Below are 18,233 nucleotides of genomic sequence, written 5' to 3'. Positions count from 1 at the left end.
TTGTCTTTAGATCTGAAGTGAGTCTCTTGCAGGCGGTATATAGATGGGTCTTGTTTTTTAATCCATTCAGTCACCCTATGTCTTTTGATGGGAGCACCTAGTCCATTTACATTTAAATTAATTATTGACAAGTATGTACTTACTGTTATTTTGTTAATTATTTTCTGGTTGTTTATATAGTTCTGTTCCTTTTTTGTCTTTCTTTCTTTGTGGTATGATGGCTTCTAGTCTTATGCTTGGATTCCTTTCTTATTATTTCTTGTGTATCTATGACAGGTTATTGATGTGTTGTTACCACTGGTTTCATATAGAACATCCTATGTATATAGCAGTCTATATTAAGTTGCTGCTTGCTTAAGTCAAACAAATTGTATAAGTACTAAAGTTTTACCTCCTTGATGTTTTATGTATTTGATGTCATAGTTTACAACTTTTTATTTTGAGTACCCTTTACTGATTTTTGTAGATATAGCTGATTTTACTACTTAGGTGTTTTAACCTCCATACTGGCTTTATAAGTGATTAATCTATCACCTTTACTAAATGCTTATTTTACCTATGAATTTTTCCCATAATTTTCTTCTAGGTGTGGCCTTTACTTTACAATGAATTCCCTTTAACATTTCTTGTCTGATTTAGTGGCAGTGAACTCCTATCTTTTGTTTGGTAAATTCTTTATCTCTTCAATTCTGAATGATAACCTTGCTTTGTAGAGTATTCTCAGTTGTTTTTTTGTTTTGTTTTTTTCCTTTCTGCATGGTGAATATCCTGCTTCTGACCCTGGCTTGCAAAGTTTCTGTTAAAAAAAAAATCGGCTAAAGCCTTACAGAGTTTCCCTTTTAGGTAACTTTTTCTTTCTCTTGCTGCTTTTAACATTCTTTTTGTTGTTACTTTTGCCATTTTTATTATTCTGTGTCTTTTATTATTATGTGACCTCCAAGGGTTAATCTTGTTAGGGGCTCTCTGTGTTTCCTGGACTTGGATGTCTGTTTCCTTCTACAGACGGGGAATGTTTTCAGGTATTATTTCTTCCAATAGATCTTCTACCCCCTTCTGTCTCTCCTCCTTCTGGGATCACTATGATGTGAATGTTCTTACACTTATTGATGTCACAGAGTTCCCTTAACCAATTCTCATTTTTGTTGTTCTTTTTCCTTTTTGGCATTCAGCTTGGTTGCTTTCCATTACCCTGTCTTCTGGAATGCTGATCCCATCTTCTGCCTCCTAATCTGTTGATTCCCTCTAGTGTATTTTTTTTAAATTTCAGTTATTAAATTCATCTGTGTGTGTGTGTGTGTGTGTGTGTGTATCTTTTCTACCTCTTTGTAGAAGTTTTCATGGAGTTCATTCACTCTTAAGTCCAGTGAGTATCTTTATGACCATGACTTTGTGTGTGTGTGTGTGTGTGTGTGTTTTAATATAATTTATTGTCAAGTTGGCTAACACACAGTGTATAGTGTGCTCTTGATTTTGGGGGTAGATTCCTCTGACTTATTGCTTCCATACAACAAACACCCAGTGTTCATCCCAACAAGTGCCCTCCTCAATGCCCATCACCCATTTCCCCCCTTCCCCCACCTGCTGCAATCAACCCTCAGTTTGTTCTCTGTATTTGAGTCTTTTATGATTTTCCTCCCTCCTTCTCTGTAACTATTTTTCCCATTCCCTTCCCCCATGGTCTTCTGTAATGTTTTCACTCATATGTGGAACTTGAGAAACTCATGATATCTTTCTCTGACTGACTTATTTCACTTGGCATAATGCCCTCCAGTTCCATTCACGTTGCTGCAAATGGCAGGATATTATTCTTTTTCATTGCCAAGTAGTATTCCATTGAATATATAAACTACATCTTCTTTATCCATTCATCAGTTGATGGATATTTAGGTTCTTTCCATAATTTGGCTATTGTTGAAGGTGCTGCTATAAACATTGGGGTACATGTGCCCATATGAATCAGCACTCCCATATCATTGGGATAAATTCCTAGGAGTGCTATTGCTGGGTCATAGGGTAGTTCTCTTTTAATTTTTTGAGGAACCTCCATACTGTTTTCCAGAGCAGCTGCACCAGTTTGCATTCCCACCAACAGTGCAAGAGGGTTCCCATTTCTCCACATCCTCACCAGCATCTGTTGTTTCCCGACTTGTTCATTTTAGCCACTCTGACTGGTGTGAGGTGGTATCTCAATGTGGTTTTGATCTGTATTTCCCTGATCATGAGTAATGTTCAGCATCTTTTCATGTGTATGACCGTGACTTTGAATTATTCATCAGGTATATTGCTTATCTTGGTTTCTTCACTTAGCCTTTGTATTTTGTCTCATCCTACACTTAAGACCGAACCTCAGGCTCCTTTTTGTCTAATCTGTTTCTGCGTATCAGGTCAGCTATGTCTCCCGGTCTTGAAAGTAGCGGCCTTGCGTAGAAGAGGTTCTGTGGCGCCCTCTAGCACAATCCCTCCTGATCACCAAGAACCAGACATCCCAGCGTGTCTGGGGGTGCTGCATGCACCCCACTCTTGTGGCAGAGCTGCGTTTGCCTTCAGCCCCGCCAGCTGCCGAGCCTGCTTCGCCTGCTGTGGATGCACTGGGCAGGGCTGACCCCCACGCCGTTGAGAGGCCTGAGGCCACCACAGGCTCTTTGGCAGGTGGGGCTGGCAGTCAGGCTAGCTGTCTGCAATTAGCCTCTCGGCCACAACTGCAGGAGCACCGATGGTCAGGGGTTGCTCCCTGAGCAGCCAGCTAAGGGGCAGGCCACTGAAACTGCAGGCGCTGGTGTGTAGGGTGATTTCCCTCACTCCCCAGGGCAGGAGTCACTTCGGAGGGGTGCCAGTCCATGATAGGGCTGCTCGTGGGGCAGGAGCCACTTTCAAGGGAGGTCTCATGAGGTGGGCAGGTTGGATGGGGGCAGGTCCACAGGGGGAAACACAAGGGCAGGGCACGCAGTTTTTTAGCAAGGTAGATGGAGAGTGTTAGCACGGGCTCCCACAAGCGTCCACCCATCTAGGCTGGGGTTGGGGGGAAGAGAAATGACACTTGCCGACAGTTTGGTTCCCAGAGAAATCTACTGAAGATCCCTGCCCCTCCAGCACATGTTCTGAGATTAGCAAATAAATCTCTTTCATGTATACCACAGGCTCTTTTCAAATTGCTGCTTCTGTGCTTTGTCTCAGGGTGAGTTATTTATTAGGCTGGCTCTTAAAGGGTGGGGCCTCAGTTTCCTATCGGCCCTCAGGCTCTCTGAGTTAAGTCCTGCTGATTTTAAAAAGCTCCTGACATTAAACCCTACTGGTTTTCAAAGCCAGATGTTAAGGGGACTCATCTTCCTAGGTCCCCAGTGTCAGGGGTCCCTTGTGTGGGGTCTAATCCTCTTCTCTATGCTGGTGGTGTCGCTCCTGTTTGTGGTTAGTCTCACTGGGGGTTTGGTTCCCAACCATGTCTCTGCCCCTCCTACCCTCTTCTAATATGGCCACCTTTCTACGATTAACCATGGAAGGACCATTCTGCCAGTCCTCAGGTCATTTTCAGAGTTCATTGTATATATATTACATGATATATATATAGAGAGAGAGACAGAGAGAGAGAGAGAGGAGAGACAGAACGAGCTATAGAGCTATTATGTCAGTGAGTCCATGGGATGAGGTGAGCCCAGAATCCTCCTACTCTACCCTCTTTCCTGAACATGTCGGTTGATATTTTTTCATTTCTGTTAATGAGATAAAACAACAGAGACATGTTGGCACTTCTCGTTTATTGAGGTTGAGTAACTTTTCTGAATTGTATAGTAGTTTTCAAATATTAGAGGAGTATTTTGTCATTTTTTTTGTGCTACTCACATGTAATACCCATAGATATGACACACTTTTTACTTTATATAATTGTTTTCTATCAATTTCATAAGTCCACACAACCAACAAAACAATAAACCAAGCTTTGATTTTTAGCATTTGCTGATTTCCATTGTGTAAATACTCTTGCCTGGTAGGTACCAAGCCACCAATAGGGCCTTGCTGAACTGAAAGCAAGGAAATAATGGCAGCACAGCAATGTACACTCTTTCTCCCATAGAGATACACAATATAAATGGACTCAAGAGCACAGATAGGCCAAATGAAGTAAAAAAAAAAATTAGTAAATGAGTTTTGAATAGTTTTTATTTTAATGTTATGAATGTTCATTTAAATGTTTAATGTAAATGTGAAGTTTATCTAGTTTGTCAATGATGGTTCTGTTTAAAACTAGCTCACAAATTTTTTTCATATGAAATTTATTGTCAAATTGGTTTTCATACAACACCCAGTGCTCATCCCAACAGGTGCCCTCCTCAATACCCATCACCCACACCCCCCATCAACCCTCAGTTTGTTCTCAGTTTTTAAGAGTCTCTTATGGTTTGCCTTCTTCCATCTCTGTAGATTTTTTTTCCTTCCCCTCCCCTAGGGTCTTCTGTACACTTTCTCAGGATCCATGTAAGAGTGAAAACATATGGTATCTGTCTTTCTCTGTATGACTTATTTCACTTAGCAGAACACTCTCCAGTTCCATCCACGTGGCTACAAAAGGCCAGATTTCATTCTTTCTCATTGCCACGTAGTATTCTATTGTGTATATAAACCACAATTTCTTTATCCATTCATCAGTTGATGGACATTTAGGCTCTTTCCATAATTGGGCTGCTGTTGAAAGTGCTGCTATAAACACTGGGGTACAAGTGCCCTTATGCATCAGAACTCCTGTATCCCTTGGGCATATTCCTAGCAGTGCTATTGCTGGCTCATAGGGTAGTTCTATTTTTAATTTTTTGAGGAACCTCCACACTGTTTTCCAGAGTGGCTGCCCCAGTTTGCATTCCCACCGACAGTGCAAGAGGGTTTCCGTTTCTCCATATCCTCTCCAACATCTGTTGTGTCCTGAGTTGTTAATGTTAGCCACTCTGGCCGATGTGAGGTGGTATCTCAGTGTGGTTTTGATTTGTATTTTCCTGATGAGGAGCGACATTGAGCATCTTTTCATATGCCTGTTGGCTATCTGGGTGTCTTCTTTAGAGAAGTGTCTATTCATGTTTTCTGCCCACTTCTTCACTGGATTATTTGTTTTTCAGGTGTGGAGTTTGGTGAGTTCTTTATAGATTTTGGATACTAGCCCTTTGTCTGATACGTCATTTGCAAATATCTTTTCCCATTCTGTCGGTTGCCTTTTAGTTTTATTGATCGTTTCCTTCACAGTGCAGAAGCTTTTTATCTTGATGAGGTCCCAATAGTTCATTTTTGCTTTTAATTCCCTTGCCTTTGGAGATGTGTCAAGTAAGAAACTGCTGCGACTGGGGTCAGAGAGGTTTTTCCCTTTCTCCTCCAGGGTTTTGATGGTTTCCTGTCTCACATCCAAGTCCTTTATCCATTTTGAGTTTATTTTTGTGAATGGTGTCAGAAAGTGGTCTAGTTTCATTCTTCTGTATGTTGCTGTCAAGTTCTCCCAGCACCATTTGTTAAAGAGACTGTCTTTCTTCCATTAGATATTCTTTCCTGCTTTGTCAAAGATTAGTTGGCCGTACTTTTGCGGGTCCAATTCTGGAGTCTCTAGTCGATTCCATTGGTCTATGTGTCTGTTTTTGTGCCAATACCATGCTGTCTTGATGATTACAGCTTTTAGTAGAGGCTAAAGTCTGGGATTGTGATGCCTCCTGCTTTGGTTTTCTTCTTCAATATTACTTTGGCTATTCGGGGTCTTTTGTGGTTCCATACAAATTTTAGGATTGCTTATTCTAGCTTCGAGAAGAATGCTGGTGCAATTTTGATTGGGATTGCATTGAATGTGTAGATTGCTTTGGGTAGTATTGACATTTTAACAATATTTATTCTTCCAATCCATGAGCACAGAATGTTTTTCCATTTCTTTGTATCTTCTTCAATTTCCTTCATAAGCTCTCTATAGTTTTCAGCATACAAATATTTTACATCTTTGGTTAGGTTTATTCCTAGGTATTTTATGCTTCTTGGTGCAGTTGTGAATGGGATCAGTTTCTTTATTTGTCTTTCTGTTGCTTCATTGTTAGTGTATAAGACTGCAACTGATTTCTGTACATTAATTTTGTATCCTGCGACTTGCTGAATTCATGTATCAGTTCTAGCAGCCTTTTGGTGGAAAATAAAACCATCAGCTCTCACAGTCCACTCCAGCACACCATCACTTATATAGACGCTGTGATTCAAACTGCTGATTTTACAGATGAGGAACTGGGGCCTTGGGCAGAAATGAATTTTCATTTCATTTCATTTCATTTTCATTTCCAAATTTCCAAAATTCAGTAATTTGCTTCGGGTTTCGTCAGCAGAACCATGGATTTGATTCTTGTTGTTGCTACTTTACTATCTGAGAGTTTCTAATTAGGCTGTTTGACCTTCTGAACCTGAGATGCCCTTTGTGTTTTATAGAAATAATAATTACTAAAAAGAATAAAAAGATATCTCCAGTCCTATACCTTGCACAGTAGCTGATACTTGGAAACTGCTCCATAAATAATAGTCATTATTAAGAGGTTCATGTGAGCAGTAAAGGCAACTCTGATCTCAATGCCACATGACCACCTTTCCAATCTCTATAGACATTCTAACATTCCACTAAATATTACTTAACTGTCCGACCCAAGGTCTTTCAAAAACTCGATACTCAGCACTTGGTGCTAGTAACACAATGGTAACATAATTATTTTCTAAAAATTAGTTTTCTTCTTTGACTGTCTATATTTAATAGCGTCATGAATTAGGGACACCTGGTTGGCTTAGTAAAGCACGTGCCTCTTGATATCAGTGTCGTGAGTTGGAGCCCCATGTTGGGGGTAGGGGTGTCCTGAATTAGGGCTTATTTTGGTTTTATTTTTGCTGAACTTCCCACAACTAGGAATTAAAGTCTGAGTGTTTTATTTCAAGAATGGCGTTGGTGGGGCACCAGGGTGGCTCAGTCAGTTAAGCTTCTGACTCTTGGTTTCGGCTCAGGTCATGATCTCATGGTTTCGTGAGTTTGCACCCCGCATCGGGCTCTGTGCTGACAGCGAGGAGCCTGCTTGAGATTCTTTGTCTCCCTCTCTCTCTGCCTCTCCTCTACTCATGCTGTATCTCAAAACTTAAAAAAAAAAAGAATGGCATTGACAAACCAAAATGTGTTGAGAGGAGACTTTTATGATAAGGGATCTCGAAGCTATTGTGGTTTCAGAAAGTTGAAGGCAGTGAGTTTGTGTGCCCTGCAGGAGACGAGACTAGAGACGAATATTAGATGGAAAATCATATAAAACATGGAGCTTATTTGACCAGGATTATAATACCAACTTAATCATTGATGTTCTCCTTGAGCCTCCGTGAAAACATAGTGGAAATATTAAATGAACACATACATGAGTGATACATAACTCACCCAAAATTAAGCACTGTTTAAATAAAATTGTGGGGTTTACTAACATCTCGTGAGCCTGAATTCCCTCAGTGGTGGTAATGAGATGACGACAGTCTCCACAATAAGTTATCAAGGTTACAGTTATGTAACAGAGACAACGGTACTTGGGGCACTGGGCAGATGGTTTCTATCCTTATTATCATTCCTCAGCTTACTACCTGGCTGATCACTTGAGTCCCTCAAAGAGCTGAGGGGAAACAGGGCAGGAGCTAAACTATATGTTCCAGGGGTCTGTGTGCTTCAGGAAAAGTCACAGATTTGGAGCTCTGGCTTCACGAAAACAGTTTTTGGATGGGCAGAAAGGAGTCTTAGAATAAGTTTTTGGGGACACTGATATAAGCTTAAATAGCCAAATAACTCACCTGTGATCCCTACACCTCTAACTCCATGATGTTTTTCAAAAAGACTGAAAATATGATGGGATAGATTTCTTAAAGCTGGTGAGTGGCAGAGTATATACCTAGGTCTGCACATGGATCTGAGCATGTTTGGGGACAGGGACAGGGAACCATATGGCAAAGAGGGTCATTTTACCTACTCCTGTCTATCCCTTGATCGTGTACTCATTTAAAGGGCTATTGTTGATCCTCTCTGGTAGGTAGGTAAGGCCAAGTGATTACATTCTAGCCACAGAGACAAAGGCATAATTATTTTCTAGAATTTCTGTCAAGGATCCTTTAAAAACAGTCAATATGGGGGCCCTGGTTGGTTCAGTCGGTAGAGCATGCCACTCTTGATCTCGGAGTTGTAAGTTTGAGTCCCACGTTGGGTGTAGAGATTGCTTAAAAATAGAATAAATGAATGTCAATGTCATTTTTTTTCTTCACGTTTAAAAAAATTTCCTTCTGGCCTGCAACTGGGATGTGATGGCTGGAGTTCCAGCAACAGCTGTGTAGGAGGATAAAGTGACTTTGGGAATGAAGTGATGAGGTAGATCTGAATGACAGAAGGAATCCAGGTTCTTGCTTTTACAGGATAGTCACAATCTTGCGTGGGGACATTTACCTTCAGATTCCCTTTGACATGACAGAGAAATACACTTTAGCCATAATTTTCAGTCCCTATGACAATGTCAGACATAGTCAAGGAGAGGACTCTACATTTATCCTGATCATTGAAGCCTAGGGCTTTAAGCCAAAGCCACTAATATCTATGGGCAGAGAGACTCCCAGTGACATCTAGGTTCATTAATAATAATTAATAGTAAGGAAGTTGACAGCTAAGCCCATGAATAATGAAGTTTCTATATTAAAAACACAGAGGAGAAAAAAAACTACTGACTCATGCCTTTGGCCACTTTCAAATTGTTAGGAATTTCCTGAATCAGAGATTTTTACCACCTGACCACCTCTTTTATTAACATTTGTGTATCATTTACTATGTGGTTAAGTACCATTCTAGGTACTTTAAACACATTGATACATAGAATTGGCCGAACAAACCTTTAAATTTGGTACAATTATTGACCTTCCTTTCAAGTCAAGATACTGAGGAAGACTTCTGTTGTCTGAAGTCAGGAGATAGAAAGTCAAATGTCGAACTTGGACTATCTGGATCTAGAGTCTACACTGGTACCAGTACTCTATGCTGTCCACTAAGAGAAGGGAATCTTGTCACAAAGTTGGCTTAGAAGCCCCTTGCTGACTTCGTTCCACCTCCTGATGGAAACAAATTTCCAAGGGAAAAGTGGGACAGGAATCCATTTAACTTGACTTTTTAGAAGATCCTGGTATGGCTACTACATTTCTCAGACCACCTTGTGGAAACTAAGTGGTTTGCACAATGCTCCTATCATTCATCAAGGTGCACATTCAATATTAATATTGTCCTAGAGAAGAAAGAGCCAGTGCAGGGTTACTAGTCAACTAGGATCAAGAGAGTGCGGCCTAGTGTTCTCCCCAAGATCTTTTAGTGGCTTTTGTAAAAATATATGAAGTTTATTGTCAAATTGGTTTCTATACAACACCCAGTGCTCATCCCAAAAGATGCCCTCTTCAATGTCCATCACCTCCCCTCCCTCCCACCCCCCATCAACCCTCAGCTTGTTCTCAGTTTTTAAGAGTCTCTTATGCTTTAGACAAATGTAAACAAACGTGAACATAGAGAGCCCCCATTAACGAATGACCAGTACGTGCAAAGTACTTCTAAATAAAAGGCACCTTTACATCTTAGGCTGTAAATATTATTTTTTGTAGCTGAGTGGCCTCAGTACCAGCACCTCAGTGGCAGCTTTGAGATTTGAGCCTAAGTCCAAAATCCTATGTTTTCCTTATATTACTGCACACTACTTTTCCAGCACAGAGATCAAAAGCAAAACTGTGCTTTATAAAAACAATCTCATCCTTCTTTCTTTGTGCCTTTTCATGTCTTAGTATTTTCATAATAAAGAAAAATGGAAACATAAACGTTTGGAATCTACAAGTCAAGATATTCAAAAGGTAAGTCATAGATACGGAGAACAGATTGGTGGCTACCAGAGGTAGGGGTTGGGGAACAGGAGAAAGGGGTAAATTATACCTTCTGGAGGTATAATTCCTTATCAGCACATCTACTAGGGGACATTCTTCTAGGTATATTGGGTCACAGTGAATATTTCAATCTTTCTTACCTACACAAATCTTACTGCAAATGTTGAAGGCCCACAGAGGAGAACGACTTTACCAAGGTCAGCTGATCCCCATATCCAGGTTTGGGAGCCCCATTTCAACGCTGCCTTTCTAAAAACAAAATACTGCTTTCCTACAAGAATCTATTTTCGTCTCTTTTCCTAAGCCAGGGAACCATAGCAATCAAATTCATTTGAAAAGTATGGAAGAGACGTGTAAGTCTAACTTAGTCTATTTTTAATGCATGAAGAGATTACCCTTGTAGAGTAAACTGCGAAGTATTCCAACCTTATTTAGCACATGGAAACAAGAGGGAACACAAAGGCCACAGCTGAGCCCCTCCTCTCCCCTGCCTTTCTAACACTGAGGGTAAGTTGGTAGTTGACAGAGAAATGGCTGCCTGGTAGGGACCCCCACCCCCATCATTACCCAAGGCCGCTGAGAAGAGGAATACCCCTCAAGAACGGGGCCCGGTGAAAGTGCTTAGAAACAGTCTGAGCTGAAACAGTGCCCTTCTGATTCCATTTATCAGTGGTGGTGGTGGCATCTTTTGAAGTGGATTCCTTCAGCCTTGGCAGGAGCGCAGAACCACCCACAGAGGAGGAACTACCACCCACAGACTCCATGAGGCTCCTCAAGGAGGGGGTACCCCACAGCTGGGTCTGGCCATGCTGAGAGCAGGCTGCACCAGGGAAGAAGAGGAAAACCCGCCGACTCACGTCTTTGGCCACTTCCAAATTATTAGGACTTTCCTGAGCCGGGGCTTATATGCGTAACTTTTCCATCTGGGATAAGAGAAGTCATAGGCCTTTTTTCTAAATAAGAGGGAAGAAAGCATTCAATACGATGAATATTTTAGAGATGTTCTATATACTAGCATCCACCCTTGTCTGTGGCGCCACCGTATTGAAGAGGCTAACGTCACACAAATCGTATCAATGGGCTCCCTTGCCATTGAGCTGCCAGTTGGCTTTGCCTGGTTGGAGGCACTAGTGAGAGACACAAAGGGCTAGAAAGGAGTAAAGTCAAGCTACGTATTATTCCAGTCCTCTTTCTGCCAGGTCCCCTTGGGTTGGTTGAGTCCCTTTTTTAGTGGTCAAGCCCTATCAAACAGTTTTCTCTCCACAGAGTCACTTCGTCCTCTGTCATTTGCAGAAGTCTTAGTGAGATTGTCAGAGTGACATTGGGCGGACATTGAGTGATCTAAGCTGGGCCTCAGACTTTGAATCTTAACTGACATGGAGCTAGAGAAAGAGAACTAACGATGCCTGTGTTGGAGCCTTGAAAAAACAAAGTTCAGTAGCTCCTAACAGATTCCTGGAGCTATGCTGGTCCCATCCTTTTTCAGGTTCTGATTCTTTAAGTGTTTCCTTAAATGTTGTGATTCACGCACATTCAACTGAAAAGGCACTTATAACTGACAAAGTAACTTGTTAGAGGTAACACAGCTAGTAAGTAGAAAATACAGGATTCAAATTCAGGTTTGTTCCCAATACACTATACTAATGCTTACACATGCAAAGAATTTAGAAGTCCATTACCTGTACAAAGAGATTTGAACTCAATCCACTGTTAAAAGCTGAGCAAGTTATCAGAGATGTCTCTGGTGCCTGCCTATAGGGGAAAATACAAAATAAAGAGCAATTTAGAAAACTGTTATGACCAATAGAATTCTTTCTTTGTACAGCAGAGAAACGAACTGATCATCAATGTATAAAACCATAGCCATTTGCAAAAGACTTTTCATTCTCATTTCTAATTCTCTTTTTCACTGCTCTCAGTTCTGAGAATAACTAGAGAAAGTAGCAAATATTTATATCTTATTGACAGTAGGATTTTGTAGTATATGGTATCTGCTATAGATTGAATTTTTGTGCCCCCCCACCCCGCCAAATCCATAAGCTGAAAAGCTGATATCCAACACGGGGTTCCATGGTGTCATAGTTAGCACTCTGGACCATGAAAACTTAATATCCAACGTGGTGGCATGAGGAGGTGAGGCCTTTGGGAACTAATTAGGTCATGACGGTAGAGCTCTCATGAATGGTATTTGTACTTTTTTGAAAGAGACACTGAAGAGCTCCCTTGCCCTTTCTCCCTCTTGAGGACCCACAGAGAGGGCATCACCTGTGAATCAGAAAGTATGTCCTCACCAGACACCAAATTTGCTGGCACCTGGATTGTGGAGTGGCCACCCTCCCGAACTTTGAGAGATTTCTATTCTTTATAATTTATACCGTTCATGGTATTATAGCAGCAGGAGCAGACTAAGACAATATCTTAATTTTTAAAACTATCCTATTCAGAGGCCATTTTTGTCCCATTTGTCAGAGGAGGAAATAAAGGCAACATTGGCCAAGTCATAATTGCAAAAGATCCAAGACCTAAAATTTGGTTCCCGTGCTTTTTTGCTGCACTAATATTCCTCAACAAAAATGCTACTGGCATTCTTGAGACAACCCAAAAATACAGGCCCTGGTTTAAAACCTCAAAAGAACATGAACCTATTAATGTATATTTTTGTTCCACTTTCCCCCTGGAATTCCTATACTCATTCTTTTCGTTCTAAATGTGGTGGAAAACATCTTTGTTGCTTATTTTAGAATTAATCTATTTTTAATTGATATTTCACATGTAATCTTATATTTTTCAGGTGTATAACATAATGACTCCATATTTTATACATTGCAAAATGATCATAAGAAGTCCAGTTAACATCTGTCACCTTACAAAGTACAAATTTTTCTTGTGATGAGAACTTTTAAGATTCACTCTTAGCAACTTGCAAATATAAAATACATTAGTATTAATTGTAGTCAACATGCTGTACACATCTTAACTTTGTTGCTGTTTTTAAGAAGTGACAGATGAGTATAGTTAGAAGATTAAGTGTGGGCTCCTATATGAGGAAATCTTAGCATCTGATAATGCAGAACCTTCTGTGTTTTAAAATAATTTTTTAACGTTTGTTTATTTTTGAGAGAGCACAAGCAGGGGAGGGGCAGAGAGAGAGAAAGGGAGACACAGAATCCGAGGCAGTCTCTGAATTGTCAGCATAGAGCCTAATGCGGGGCTTGAACCCACAAACCTCAAGATCATGACCTGAACCGAAGTTAGATGCTTAACTGACTGAGCTACCCAAGCTCCCTGAGCCTTTTGCTTTCTAACAGCTGCCTTCTGAGATGCCAATCGGTGACGAGTCACAATGTAGGAGACCCAAGAGGCACCTGGGAAAGAATGCATATTAGCAACTCCACATAATGTAAAAGCTCAGATATTAAAGGTTTATTGACTGTATAAGGATGTCTGGCACTCTCCTTGGCACAGTGAATACAGTGGTAAATAAAACTGAAAAGTTCTGGCTTTCGTTGAGGGAAGATTAAGTGAAAAAAATAAAAATATACTCAGGCTAAGTACCATGGTTATAAAATAATGTGCTATGATTAAAAAATTAACTGGTGGATTTTCAACATGGTGCTGGGACAACTGATATCTTCATGCAAAAGAATAGCGCTAGAACTACCTTCACTTCACCCCATACACAAAAATTAACTTACATGGATACCAGGCCTACATTTAAATGATGAAAACTGTAAACTCTTGGAAGAACCTCATGACCTTGGGTTAGGCAATGGTTTCTTCTACATGACACCAAAAGCACCAGCAATGGGAGGAAAAAGACTCCACTGAAAGTAAATATATATATATTTAAACATCCAGAAAATAAAACTACAACCCACCAAATGGGAAAATATTCTTGGAAATCCTATCTACTAAAGCACTTGTATCCAGAATATGTAAAGGACTTTACATTTGCATTTTCTTTCCTCTCTGAGAATCATTTCAAAAATGGGCAAAGATTTACAAAAAATGTAGAGAATTCTTTAAGTGGAATAAAAAGGCCATAACTGGGGGTAAGAAAAATATAAAAGAGAAATTTCATTAGTAAAAGCAAGCCTATAGTAAAGGTAGAAGATTAATCACCTACAGGCCTACCTCAAGAAACAAGAAAATCTCCATCTAACCAAACTCCTGAAGGAATGAGGGGAAAAAAATCCCACAGTTAATAAAAAGATCAGAATAAAAATAAATGAAATTGAGAATAGAAAATAAAAGGAGTAAAAGGAATAGGGAATAGAAGGAACATGCCCCAACATCATAAAAAGCCATATATGAAAGGCCCACAGCTAATTTCATTTCAATGGGGAAAAACTGAGATCTTTTCCCCTAAGGTCAGGAAAACAATGGGGATGTCCACTCTCACCACTGTTATTCAACATAGTACTGGAAATCCTAGCCTCAGCAGTCAGACCACAGGAAGAAATAAAAGGCAAATTGGCAAAGAAGAAGTCAAATGTTCACTCTTCACAGGCGACATGATACTCTACATGGAAAACCCAAAAGACTCCATCAAAAAACTGCTAGAACTGATCCATGAATTCACCAAAGAGGTAAAATAGCTGTGTGCTGAAAACTATAGAAATCTTATAAAAGAAATTGAAGAAGACACAAAGAAATGGGAAAACATTCTATGCTCGTGGATTGGAAGAACAAATATTGTTAAAATGTCAATACTACCCAAAGCAATCTACACATTCAGTGCAATCCCTATCAAAAGAACAAAAGCATTCTTCACAGAGCTAGAACAAACAGTCCTAAAATTTGTGTGGAACCATTAAAGACCTGGAATAGCCAAAGTAATGTTGAAAAAGAAAACCAAAGCTGGAGGCATCACAATTCTGGACTTTAGGCTGTATTACAAAGCTATAATCATCAAAACAGTATGGTACTTGTATAAAAACAGAAAATAGATCAACAGAACAAAACAGAAAACTCAGAAATGGACCTAAAAATGTATGGCCAACTAATCTTTGACAAAGTGGGAATGAGTATCCAATGGAAAAAAAGTCTCTTCAGTGAATGGTACTGGGAAAACTGGACAGCAACATGATACTGGACCACTTGCTTTGTTTTGAATTTATTTTCTGTATGTTGTAAGACTTAACTGTGAGAAAGGAAACCATCAAAATCCTAGAGAAGAAAAAGTCAGCAACCTCTTACTCCACATGTCTCCAGAGGCAAGGGAAATAAAAGCAGAAATGAACTATTGGGACCTCATCAAGATAATAAACTTATGCTCAGCAAACGAAACAAATCAGCAAAACTAAAAGGCAACTTACAGAATGGGAGAAGATATTTGCAAATACCTGATAAAGGGCTAGTATCCAAAATCTATAAAGAACTTATTAAATTCAATACACAAAAAACAAATAATCCGGCGAAGAAATGGCCAGAAGACATGAATAGACACTTTTCCAATGAAGACAACCAGATGGCTAACAGGCACATGAAAAGATGCTCAACATCACTCATCATGAGAGAAGTACAAATCAAAACCACAATAAGATACCACCTCACATGTGTCAGAATGGCTAACATTAACAACTCAGGAAACAACAGATGTTGGCAAGGATGCCGAGAAAGATGTTGGCAAAGGAGCCGTTTGCACTGTTGGAGGGAATGCAAACTGGTGCAGCCACTCTGGAGTTTCCTCAAAAAATTAAAGAAATGGAACTACGCTACAACTTAGCAATTGCACTACTAGGTATTTATCCAAAGGATACCAATGCTGCTTCGAAGAGGCACATGCACCCCAATATTTATAGCAGCATTATCAACAATAGCCAAATAATGGAAAGAGCCCAAATGTCCACTGACTGATGATTGGATAAAGACGATGTGGTATTTATATACACACAATGGACTACTACTTGGCAGTCAAAAATAATGACATCTTGCCATTTGCAACAACGTGGATGGAACTAGAGTGTATTATGCTTAGTGAAACAAGTCAGAGAAAGACAAATACGTTTTCACTCATATGTGGAATTTAAGAAACACAACAGATGATTATAGGGGAAGGGAAGGAAAAATAAGATAAAAACAGAGGAAGACAAACCATGATCTCTTAAATACACAGAACAAACAAGGGTTGCTGGTGGGGTGTTGTGTGGGGGAATGGGCTAAATGGGTGATGGGCATTAAGGAGGGTGCTTGTTAGGATGAGCACTGGGTGTTATATGCAAGTGATGAATCACTGGGTTCTACTCCTGAAACCAAATCCTACACTGTATGCTAACTAAGTTGAATTTAAATATTTCTTTTTATTTAAAAAAAAATGAAAGAACAGGCAACACAGAAATAAAAAATTATTAAAGAATTGATTGAAAAATTATATCCCAACAAATGGAACAACCTAGAGGAAATGGGTAAATTCCTGGAAACATACAATCTTCTGAAACTGAATCAGTAATCAAAACCCCCCCAACAAACAAAAGTCCAGGACTGGATGAATTCACAGGTGCATTGTAACATTTAAAACACAGTTAATACCTATTCTTAAATGATTCCAAAAATAGAGGATAGAAAGCTTCCAAATTCATTCTACAACACCAGCATTACCTTTATACCAAAGACACTACAAAAAAAAAAAAAAAACCTGCTATAGACCAATATCCCTGATGAACATAGATGTAAAAACCCTCAACAAAATATTAACAAACAGAAGTCAACAATATATTAAAAGGATCATTTAGCACAATCAAGTAGGACTTATTTCAGGGATGCACGTGATTCAATATTCACAAATCAATGTAACAAATTACCAAAAGGAAGAATGAACACCAAATGATGATCTCAAATGCAGAAAACGCATTTGACAAAATACAACATCCATTCATGATAAAAATGCCTCTAAAATGAGCTTAGAGGGAATACACCTCAACATAATAAAGGCCATATATCGAAAACCCACAGCTAACATCATCCTCAGTGGTGAAAAACTGAAAGCTTTTCTTCTAAAATCAGGAAAAGACCAGGATATTTACTCTTGCCACGTTTATATAACATAGTACAGGAAGCCTAGCCACAGCAGTCATACAGGAAAAAGAAAAGGCATCCAAATTGATAAGTAAAACTGACACTATTTGCATATGACCTGTTACTATATACACAAAACCCTAAAGACTCCACCAAAAAACTACTAGAACGAAGAAATGAATTCAGTAAGGTTGCAGGACACAAAATTAATATACAGATATCTGTTCCATTTCAATACACTAATAACTACCAGAAAGAGAAATTTTTAAATAATCTTATTTACAATTACACCAAAGAGAATAAAGTATTTAGGAATAAATTTAACCAAGGAGGTGGAAGACCTATATTCTGAAGTGAAATTGAAGATGACACAAACAAATGGAAAGGTATACCATGTCCATGAATTGGAAGAATAGCCTTAAAATGTCTATCCTTACCCAAAGTAATTTACATTTTTTTAGTTTGAGAGAGAGGGTGCAAGCAAGGGGTGGGGCAGAGAGAGAGGGGGACAGAGTGGGCTCTGTGCTGATAGCAGAGAACCTGATGTGGGGCTCAAACATGCAAACCATGAGATCATGATCTGAGATGAAGTCAGACGCTTCACTGACTGAGCCACCCAGGTGCCCCAGCAGTTTACATTTTCAATGCAATCCCTATCAAAATACCAATAGCATTTTCCACAGAACTAGAACAAATAATCCTAAAACTTCTATGGAACCACAAAATATCTCAAATAGCCAAATCAATCTTAAGAAGAACAAAGCTGGAGGCATCACAAGCCCAGATTTCTATAAAGCTATACTATATATATACAATACTATATACTATAAAGCTATTACTATATATACTATAAAGCTATTAATGAAAACAGTATGGTACTGGCACAGAATAAACACAGATTAATAGAACAGGATGGAGACACCAGAAATAAAAACCATGCTTATATGGTCAATTAATATTCAACAAAGGAGGCAAGAATATACAATGAGGAAAAGACTGTCTTTTCAATAAATGGCATTGGAAAAACTGGACCACTTTTATACTATACACAAAAATAAAGTAAAAATGTATTAAAGACCTAACTGTGAAGTTTGAAACTATAAAACCCCTAAAAGAAAACACAGGCAGTAATCTCTTGGAAATTTGCCTTAGCAATATACTTATGGCTATGTCTTCTCAGGCAAGAAAAATAAAAGCAGAAATAAGCTATTGGGACTACACCAAAATGAAAAGTTTTTGCAAAGGAAACCATCAACAAGTCAGGGAGAATGGGAGAATATATTTTCAAATGATATATCTGG

The 18,233-nt window shown here is 39.3% G+C and overlaps 1 long non-coding RNA gene across 4 annotated transcripts in view; it reads right to left on the bottom strand.

Annotated features, from left to right (window-relative positions):
• Positions 1-18,233, bottom strand: part of LOC106976889 (uncharacterized) — a 319,186-nt gene that overhangs the window by 13,511 nt on the left and 287,442 nt on the right. For all 4 annotated transcript variants that reach the window (XR_008292536.1, XR_008292539.1, XR_008292538.1 and 1 more), the window contains one exon: positions 11,595-11,656. This is a non-coding gene — a long non-coding RNA (uncharacterized LOC106976889). The remainder of the gene's footprint in view (positions 1-11,594; positions 11,657-18,233) is intronic.

Source organism: Acinonyx jubatus, chromosome F2 (genome assembly GCF_027475565.1).
Source record: "Acinonyx jubatus isolate Ajub_Pintada_27869175 chromosome F2, VMU_Ajub_asm_v1.0, whole genome shotgun sequence".
NCBI lineage: Eukaryota > Metazoa > Chordata > Mammalia > Carnivora > Felidae > Acinonyx > Acinonyx jubatus.
The sequence above is the reverse complement of the archived record's forward strand: the minus strand, read 5'-3'. Positions and strand labels throughout refer to the sequence as shown.